The following is an 8,293-nucleotide window of genomic DNA, read 5'->3' as shown; positions in this document are numbered from 1 at the left end:
GGTCAATTGTTTGGAATGAAGTATGTGAAGAAACAAATTAACTATATTATTGTGGGCTGAAAACCCTATGTACTCACGAGGTTTCCCAATCTGACCCACTCAGTTTATTTGTATCACGGGTATTGATACGAAGACACATTACACTGAGCGATTAAAGGAGATGTAAATCATTAGTGTAAATGAATGTAAGACTTGTTTATGTTTATGTTTCTGTATTTACGATGACATCCCGATGTTTTAATATAAACAAAATACATTTCTTCGGAAATGCTTTGATAATATATTTATCATGTTTTCTGGGAACTAATTCCGCAACATATTTCTTTAAAACGAATACTCTGATTTTTAAATAAGCATAAATAAAATTTTTAAAGTGACCGTGAATTTGAAGATGTCACACTAGGCACTCCTAGGATTTTCACCTCACCCTGCCATCACCTGCTAAAAAACCCCTATTAATGCCTGCTAACCACTTCATGAATACTATTACATGCAACAAAACTTAAATAATCTTTCGACTAAAATACCCAACCCTACAACGGTTAAACTCAAACGTGTGACAACCCGAAACTTTCCCGTTTCCGTTTCGTGATTTCCGTTAATAAAATTTCGAATTCATTAACTTTTCCGTCGAACTTTTGGTTTAGAAAATAATCTAGTTATATTTAATTAAATTATTTACTAGTCGGAACCAAAATCGCATGGAAACCCGATTATTTCGAAAAATCAAACATTTTCGGTCTAGATGAGATTACGACCGTAAACGTGTTTACGGCCGTAAACCTGTTTATAGTCAGTAACGAGTGGACCCCCCACCTCACCTCTATAAATACGATGCCTCCACCTTCATTAGAACATTTCTGGCCAAAAACTCTCTCCTTCTCTCTCTAAGAACCTTAACCGTAAACACTCAAAATGCCTTCAAATTTCGGAAATCATCGAGAAAACCACGTTTGGGTCGCTTTGGAACGTCTCAGGGCACTCATCTCTTCGAAACCAGCATCCAGCTCTAATGTTCTTGAGTTTACGGTCAGCCTTCAAGAACCGTAAACTCTGTTCTTGAGTTTACGGTCCAAGCCTTCAAGAACCGTAAACTCTGTTCTTGAGTTTACGGTCGTAAACACACCGAGCCTTCAGGAACCGTAAACCCCTCTTCGACCGTAAACACCTTTTTGGTGGTGTTTTTGGCTGAAAACTCATTTTCTTCGATTCAATCAAGTCCCGGTAACATTCCTCAACCAAATTCAAGTGTTATTATGACACTTTATCTATCAAAATCGCTAATGTAGATACATATATGTATTTATTTGATAATAGGATTTCGTTAAGTGTCACGTGCAACAACTCAAGGATCTTCATTCAGTCAACGATTTCACAACAAGAACTGTGAGTTCATACCCCTACATTTTCCGTATTTTTAATATTTTCAGGGGGGGAATACAAGCTAAACATAAATGTTTTCAAAACTCATGCAGTTCTCATACTTTAACCCTTTTGTACTGTGTTGAGCATCAGGGACGTTTTCACTAAAATTGCATAGTTTTCCGAATTCGCTATTCACTACATTATACATGCAAACTATAATCGGTATAGTTTGGGATTTTTCTAAAACATATCAAGTATAGAAACTTTCACTACTAAACATATGTGTTGAAAGAGAAACCGTTTACAGTTTACATCACTACTTTATCATGGTATTCATAACTGAAATTATCACTATATACGGTATACATACGGATTTTCACTACAGTAGAACGCTACTACACTACATGTAAACTAGATTGTACGATACTGTGAGGCGCTACTTCACTACTGTACCCTTAGGTGTACAGGGATAAATCCTACCACTGTATAACCAGAGTCTCCTGGAGGGAGAGCGTGAGATTTGTGAATAGATCTATTCGGGACTGACAATCCCACATCTGGACTGCTAGCTACAGTTAGGCGGGCACGCCTGAGATGTACAAATGTCATTTAACTCGACGTCTGAAGAACGTTGGAAAGGTCTCTAGTCATATCAAGCATGGTTATACGACTCACATTATGTATAAATCACCTTTAGTTTACAGCTTAACATTCTTCAACAGTTCTACTTTTACTAAATAGAACTGATACACACTACGTATTCTGGCTAAAGCCAAGGTTTTTCAAACAGAACCGATTATGCAATGGGTTCACATATAAAATACTTACACTTTATGATTAGTTTTAGCTAGTCACATGAGGTAGTATTTTCGCATATCACTACAGTTTTCAGTAACGTACATTCATGGTTTTATACGAAATCGATAACGCTACCCCTTTTCACTAAAGAAAATATCGGATTTTCTTGGAAACATACAGATATTCATGGTTTATTACAGAACTGATAACACTACATTTTCACTAAGGAAAATATCGGATTTTCTTGAAACTATACAAATATTTTCCGAACTCATCAACGATTTTCACTACAAACCACCGCTTATGAACTCACCAGCTTTATGCTGATACTCTTTCAAACTGCTTGTATTCTCAGGAAATCAGTAGACAGATACTTGCTGGATTTTCGAGGAACTGGAGCAATAAGAGTTTTATGTTTATACTATACAAAGCTATTGGATGTAATCAAAACAAAGTTTCAACTGATGTAAACATTTTTATTTAAGTATTCACTGTAATGGTTGTGTTGCTATGATTGCTGTTATTCATTGGTTGTGATGCTACACATGACGTCCTCCGCCCCGGAACGTTTCCGCCATCGGTTTCGGGGTGTGACAGATTGGTATCAGAGCCCTTGTTTATAGCGAACTAGTATACCGAACCTTACGTGGTATACAACTATAAACACTAAGGGGCCTAAGTGCTCTACGCTAAAAGTATACTTTCAAAATATAAAGTATTTTTATAAAAAAAAAGTATACGAGCCTGCATACATAACAAAATATGTGTCGCTAGTAGAAAAGAACAAAAGTATTTGGATGCTGGAACGTTGCGGTTAAACCTGGGCAGTTACGTAATCATGTCTAGGGTGAATATAGTCTGATCAACTATATTCAGTCGAGACATGACCAACATGTGCTTGGGAGTGACTGTGGTGTTACAGCAGGCCTAAAACTTACCAAACATCATCTCACATAAAATACTATAGGAGTATTTTCGCTAGAGCCAAACTCAGTATACAGATTCACTCTAAGTGTTGCTACCTCTTCTTCCTTAAGCGATAACTTACTCGTGATAGTAACCTTTCTGTGCTTATCGCTCGGTAGTATACTTTTATTATCAGGATGAGATATATTTTGTTTTATATATATCTCGAGGACTTACCGTCCTCTTCTTCCTGACTGTTTTCTAGAACGAGATGCCTCCTTGACCAAGACCCATCAGAAGGAACGACGACACTCCGCCACCACCACCACCCCCTCAGTTCGACCCCGTCATGTTCCAGGCAGCAGTTACAGCCGCCGTGACTGCAGCATTGGCACAAGTGAATGCTGGGGGGGGGGCTGGAGGTGGAACCAACCCTCAAAGGCAAGACGGATCCCAGGGACAACAAAAAGAATGTTCCTACAAAGACTTCATGACTGCAAAACCCAAGTCCTTCGACGGAAATGGAGGTGTCATCGCCCTGACTCGATGGTTCGAGAAGATCGAATCCATCTTCGAAATTTGCGTTTGTTCTGAAGCAAACAAGGTGAAGTTCGCCGTCTGCACCTTCACTGACAGAGCCTTGACCTGGTGGAATGGTCGAGTCAAAACCCTAACCCTGCCAGTGGCTAATGCCATGGGTTGGGAAAGACTGAAGGAGCTCATGCTCGCGGAGTACTGCCCGAGGGGCGAAGTGCAAAAGTTGGAGCACGAACTCTGGAACTTGAAGATGAAGGGTTCCGACATCGCTGCCTACACCGCTAGATTCTGTGATCTGGCTCTCCTCTGTCCGGGAATGGTCACCCCGGAAAGCAAGAAAATCGAAAGGTACATCTGGGGACTGACACAACCAACCAAGGGGAATGTCTTGGCTGCGAGGCCGACCATATTTAAAAGCGCCAAGGATCTGGCACAGACTTTGATCGATCATGGAATCGATCTGGATGAAGTGGCAGCTGTCTCTGAATCACAAAAGGAAAGCGGTGGGAAGAAGAAGAAGTTTGGTAACAAACGAAAGGGTCGGTCTTCGCAGGAGCCCTCCAAGAAACAACAAACAATGGCAGTTCATGCTGTTACTGCTCCTGCTGCTGCTCCCACTGCTGTTCCAACCACCCAATCTCCTACCAGTGGTTATGCTGGAAAACTACCCATGTGCAAAAAATGTAACTTTCACCATCACGGACCCTGCCGTGAGTTGATATGCAACAACTGTGGAAAGAAAGGACACACAGTTCGATACTGCAAGACGTCGGCTCAACCGGCCAACCAGGCTCCGGGAGCAGGCGCTGGTCAAACTTGTTATGGATGTGGAGAGGCTGGGCACTTCAGGAGAAACTGCCCCAAGGCAACAACTGGTGGTAATACAGGGAGAGTTCTGGTGATGGGCCAGGAGGAAGCAGTTGCTGATCCTATCGTTGTTACGGTTACGTTCCTCCTTGACAACTCTTATGCATGCATTCTCTTCGATTCTGGTGCGGAGAGGAGTTTTGTTAGTCATACATTCAAACATTTAATCAAGTGTGAATCCTAACCTCTAACCGAAACATTTACCGTCGAGATGGATAACGGAAAGAAGGAGAGCACTAACGACATATTCATAGGCTGTACTCTTACTCTAGACAATTATTCGTTTCCCATCGACCTTATGCCTATGTCCATGAAGAGTTTCGACGTCATTATCGGCATGGACTGGTTAAGCTCCAATCATGCTGATATTCTTTGCTTCGAGAAGGCTATCCGTCTCAATCTTCCCTCTGGCGAAGCTCTCATGATTTACGGAGATAAGCCTAGCTCGAACCTTCGTATCATTTCGTGCATCAAAGCTCAGAAGTATATGCAGAAGGAGTGCCATGCGTTCCTAACTCATGTTGTCGACAAAACGCAAGGAGTTAGAGACCTCGAGAGCATCCCCGAAGTCTGTAACTTTCCTGATGTTTTTCTCGAAGATCTCCCAGGAATCCCTCCCGAGCGCCAAGTCGAGTTTCGTATCGACTTAATCCCCGGAGTTACTCCTGTAGCTAAATCTCCTTACCACTTAGCGCCAACGGAAATGCAAGAATTATCCAGTCAGCTCAATGAGCTGATCAGCAAAGGATTCATAAGGCCGAGTTCCTCACCCTGGGGAGCTCCGATCTTATTTGTGAAAAAGAAAGATGGATCCTTTCAGATGTGCATTGACTACCGAGAGCTGAATAAGCTTACCATCAAGAACTGATATCCCTTACCCAGAATCGACGATCTCTTCGACCAACTTCAGGGAGCCAGTTATTTCTCAAAGATCGATCTGAGATCAGGGTACCATCAGTTGCGAGTTCATGAGAATGATGTGCCCAAAACAGCATTCCGAACTCGCTATGGACACTACGAGTTTGTAGTAATGCCCTTTGGTCTAACCAACGCACCGACAATATTCATGGACCTGATGAATCGGGTGTGCCGCCCTTTCTTATACAAGTTTGTGATTGTGTTCATCGATTATATACTTGTCTATTCGCGGAGTGAGGATGATCATAAACAACACTTAAGGTAGGTGTTGGAAACATTAAGGGTAGAAAAGCTATACGCGAAATTTTCGAAGTGCGAATTCTGGATCAGGAAGGTGACTTTCCTTGGACACGTGATTAGTAAGGAAGGAATACACGTGGACCCTTCCAAGATCAAAGCGATTGAGAATTGGTATGCACCAAAGACACCCACAGAAATCCGGCAATTCTTGGGTCTCGCGGGCTATTATCGCAGGTTCATCCAGAACTTCTCCAGAATCGCTAAGCCTTTAACCACCCTGACACAGAAGGGTGTAACCTTCAGTTGGGGAGTCAAGCAAGACATTGCATTTCAAACATTGAAGCAGGCCCTGTGCAGTGCACCTGTCTTGTCCCTGCCCGAAGGGACGGAAGACTTCGTAGTCTATTGTGATGCATCCAATCAGGGCCTAGGCTATGTGCTCATGCAGAGAGGGAAGGTCATCGCCTATGCCTCGAGGTAGTTGAAAACACACGAAGTCAATTACACAACTCACGATTTAGAGTTGGGAGCAGTGGTCTTTGCGTTAAAGATCTGGAGACACTATCTCTATGGAACCAAGTGCACTATCTTCACCGACCATAAGAGCTTGCAACATATTTTCGATCAAAAGGAGTTAAACATGAGACAACGGCGATGGGTAGAGTTACTCAGTGACTACGAGTGTGAAATTCGCTATCATCCCGGCAAGGCCAATGTGGTAGCAGACTCCCTCAGCCGAAAGGAGTATTCGGGGCGTAAGGTGAAGGCACTAACAATGACCATCCATTCCCACCTGTCCGTGCAGATCAGAGAGGCTCAGCTGGAAGCCTTAACACCCGAGAACGTGACAGATGAAGCTTTGCGGGGAATGGACAAGAACTTGGAGGTCAAAGGAGACGGAGTGTATTATTTCATGGACCGGATCTGGACCCCAAAGTTCGGCGGGTACAGAGAGGTTGTCATGAATGAGGCTCACAAGACAAAATACTCCGTTCACCCAGGGTCGGATAAGATGTACTTGGATCTCAAACAGCTCTATTGGTGGCCAAACATGAAAGCAGAGATCGCTACCTTCGTGGGTAAGTGCCTGACTTGCGCCAAGGTGAAGGTCGAATATCAGAAGTCCTCAGGTCTACTTCAACAGCCGGAAATACCTGAGTGGAAGTGGGAAAGGATAACCATGGATTTTATCACCAAGTTACCCAGATCTCCGAGTGGGCACGATACCATCTGGGTAATTGTTGATCGGTTGACGAAGTCCGCCCACTTCCTGCCAATCAAAGAAAGGTTCAAAATGGAGAGACTCACACGGATCTACCTTCAAGAGATAGTTCGCCTTCATGGTGTACCTGCATCCATTATCTCCGATCGAGATAGCAGATTTACATCAAGGTTCTGGCAGTCGCTGCAGAAAGCTCTTGGAACTAAGTTGGATATGAGCACGACTTATCATCCGCATACTGATGGACAGAGTGAGAGAACAATTCAGACCTTGGAAGATATGTTGAGAGCCTGCGTCATCGATTTCGGCGCGTCATGGGACACTCATCTTCCTTTGGTTGAATTTTCCTACAACAACAGCTACCATACCAGCATCAAGGTTGCGCCGTTTGAAGCCCTCTATGGCCGTAAGTGCAGATCCCCTCTGTGCTGGGCTGAGGTGGGTGACACGCAGCTAGCCAGGGGTCAAGTCCCCGACAGTACTCTCACTGGTCCTGAAATTATCCGAGAGACAACTGAAAGGATTGTGCAAATCCGAGAACGACTGAAAGCCTCACGAGATAGACAAAAGAGCTACGCCGATAAGAGACGAAAACCCTTGGAGTTTCAGGTTGGTGACCGCGTCCTTCTGAAGGTCTCACCCTGGAAAGGCATGATACATTTTGGGAGGCGTGGAAAGCTAAGCCCAAGGTACATTGGACCGTTCGAAATCCTTGCTAGGATCGGTCCCGTAGCATACAAACTCCAATTACCGCGAGAGCTCAACAACATCCATCCTGTCTTCCACGTATCGAACCTAAAGAAGTGTCTGGCCGATGAGACACTTGTGATGCCTCTCGACGAGATTGAAATCAACGAGAACCTCAACTTCATGGAAGAACCTGTCGAAATCATGGATCGGGAAGTCAAACGAACGAAACAAAGTCGCATCCCGATAGTGAAGGTTCGTTGGAATGCCAAGCGGGGACCTGAATTCACTTGGGAGCGCGAAGATCAGATGAAACAGAAGTATCCGCATCTCTTTCCTAATCCATGATTTGTATTCTAGGTTCGAATTTCGGGACGAAATTCCCTCTAACGGGGGGATGATGTGACAACCCGAAACTTTCCCGTTTCCGTTTCGTGATTTCCGTTAATAAAATTTCGAATTCATTAACTTTTCCGTCGAACTTTTGGTTTAGAAAATAATCTAGTTATATTTAATTAAATTATTTACGAGTCGGAACGAAAATCGCACGGAAACCCGATTATTTCGAAAAATCAAACATTTTCGGTCTAGATGAGATTACGACCGTAAACGTGTTTACGACCGTAAACTCATTTACGACCGTAAACCTGTTTACGGTCAGTAACGAGTGGACCCCCCACCTCACCCCTATAAATACGATGCCTCCACCATCATTAGAACATTTCTGGCCAAAAACTCTCTCCTTCTCTCTCT

This window comes from Lactuca virosa, chromosome 8, assembly GCF_052849685.1.
Source record: "Lactuca virosa cultivar CGN04683 chromosome 8, Lactuca_virosa_CGN04683_v6, whole genome shotgun sequence".
In the NCBI taxonomy this organism is placed as follows: domain Eukaryota; kingdom Viridiplantae; phylum Streptophyta; class Magnoliopsida; order Asterales; family Asteraceae; genus Lactuca; species Lactuca virosa.
The sequence above is the reverse complement of the archived record's forward strand: the minus strand, read 5'-3'. Positions refer to the sequence as shown.